Here is a 2,374-nt window from a genome sequence, read left to right on the forward strand (position 1 = left end):
CAGGGAAATAGTTAAACTCACCAAAGCCTCAAAGCAAGACAACAACAACAACAAAACAACCTTGGAATAAACTTAACCCAAGATAGGTAAGATTTCTATAAGAAAAACTTCAGAATGCTGAAGAAAGGATTGAGGAAGACACTAGAAGACAGGAAGATCTATGATTATGGATTGACAGGGTAAGCCTCTCTACAGAGGCAGTGGATCCTACATGCTATCGAACCAACATGCCAGGCACGATGTGCCTACTGCCATAATAGTGGCATGATTTTTTTTTAAAGAATTATACTTGAGGTCTACCCTAACAGATGGGAGTTCATGCCTGATACTGTAAACTTGCTCAAAGAGCATGACTGGGGAGGGTAAATGTAGCAGTTTTGCAGTGAACTTGTAACGGTGGCCGCACACCCCCTCCAGGCTGAGCTCGCATTCATGATCCTCCTGCCTCTGCCTCTGCCTCCTTTAGCAAATCCTACCGGCAGGAGCCACAATAATTGGCTTCCCCCCCCACCAGGTATATAAATTATTTATTAACAATCCAGGGACTCATTTCTTCTTGGATACACCCATAGTATGGCCCCGGTGGCCAGTGGTCTTGGTGTGCTGACCTTGGACACGAAGGCCCCAAAAGGGCTGTAGCCCCCTGTGGATTCTAATCTTCAGTCGCTCTAGGTCCTCATGTAGCTTGTTGTCGAGACCATTGGCTAGAACCTGAATGTACTTTCCGTCCTTTACATCCTTCTGTCTGTTCAAGAACCAGTCTGGGATCTTGTACTGTCATGAGTTCTGCATGATGGTGATCACACGTTCCACCTGGTCTTCTGTGAGTTCCCCTGCCCTCTTGGTGAGATCAAAGTCCACTTTCCTCAACACCACCTGTGCTTATCTCTGCCCCACACCCTTAATGGCAATGATGGTAAAGGCTATTTTCCGCTGCCCATCGATGTTGGTGTTGAGTACTTGCAAAATGTGCTGCAACTTCTCAGGGATCTCTAGAAACATGGCAGTGGCACAATCCGGTGGCGTGTAGGCCTCCTAGGTCCTAGGGAGTGCCTACCACTGTTGTTTTGCAAATGGCTAATTGTCAAGGTACATAACTGGTCAAAGTGTTGAGACTAACTGGCTGTTGAGTGCTGAGCCTTAATGGGACATCTATTTCAACCTCCCTCCTTCTACAGCTGATAGAATATTGCAGAAGAGCAGGGAAGAAAGAGCCTAAGAACCCAAGAGTAGGGAAAAAGTGCTGTGAAATGCTGTCTTTTGAACACGAAAGGGTCACTGTACTCATGAACTCAAAGCAGTTGTATCTGTAGAAGATCTACACAAGACCAAGCCAGTCGGCATTTCATCATTGGGAGAGGGGCTCATGAAGCTCCATCCCCATCTGAGGAGCTGTTGGCAATTGACAGTTGTTTGGCAGGAGGAATCATTTTTCCTTGGGTTTGCAGCTGCTGGTTGATTGCATGCTTTGGCAGATCAGCCACTCCCATGTTCATACATAGTAACGCTAATTAGAGTCATTGAGTGTTTAGAGGAAGTATTGGGGATGTTTTCAGGGGAGCAAGAAGTGGTATGGAGGCATTTGGGTTGGTTATGATCAAGACAGTTGTATACATGTATGGAATTGTCAAAGAGTTAGTAAATGTGCCATAAAAACGAATGGTGAGAATAGAATCCAATAAAACACAGAAATATCCAAATAGCCCTGGTGAGTATCTTAAGGCAGCATGCATACTGTGATGTTTGGAAATGCAAGATGACAAAAATAATATAATAATACATGATAAGAAATACACTTTCTTACAGCTGGGAGTCTAGCTCAGTTGTAGAGTGCTTGCCTACAAATATAATTTCTTGATGTTAATTAGTCAAGGTACATATGCATATTTGCACATTAAACATGGATTTTAAAGTCTGAAAGATGGGGCTGGAGATGGCTCAGTGGTTAAGAGTACTTTCTGCTCTTGTAGAAGATGAAGGGTAGGTTCTCACCACCCACATCAGGTGGCTCACAAGCACCTGTAACTCCAGTTCCAGGTTATCTGATGCCCGCTTCTGGTCTTTTCAGGCATCTGTATGCATGTGGTGCATATGCATACATAAAATAAATAAATAAATCTTTTTTTTCAAACGTCTAAAAACATCGTCACTAAGATTCAAAGAAATCTTCCTTCTAATTCAACTACAGAGTCACAAAGCTGTCTTGACTCCAGGCAGTCGTCTTATTTTCTGTCTTTTAGAGAGCTCCAGCAGGCATTGAGGCAATTCTATGCGTGCCTTCTCCCTTTGCACAAATTCATTAAAGAACCTTATTCACTTGCGTTGGGTAAATGTGCAGTTTGGAAAACATTCCATGCCCTTTCTGCAGCTGTGA

The 2,374-nt window shown here is 43.7% G+C and overlaps 1 pseudogene; it reads right to left on the bottom strand.

The window, feature by feature from the left end:
• Positions 1–546: 546 nt before the first annotated feature.
• On the bottom strand, positions 547–1,002 carry LOC100773403 (annotated as a pseudogene).
• Between the last annotated feature and the right edge of the window lie 1,372 nt (positions 1,003–2,374).

This window comes from Cricetulus griseus, chromosome 3 (assembly GCF_003668045.3).
Source record: "Cricetulus griseus strain 17A/GY chromosome 3, alternate assembly CriGri-PICRH-1.0, whole genome shotgun sequence".
NCBI lineage: Eukaryota > Metazoa > Chordata > Mammalia > Rodentia > Cricetidae > Cricetulus > Cricetulus griseus.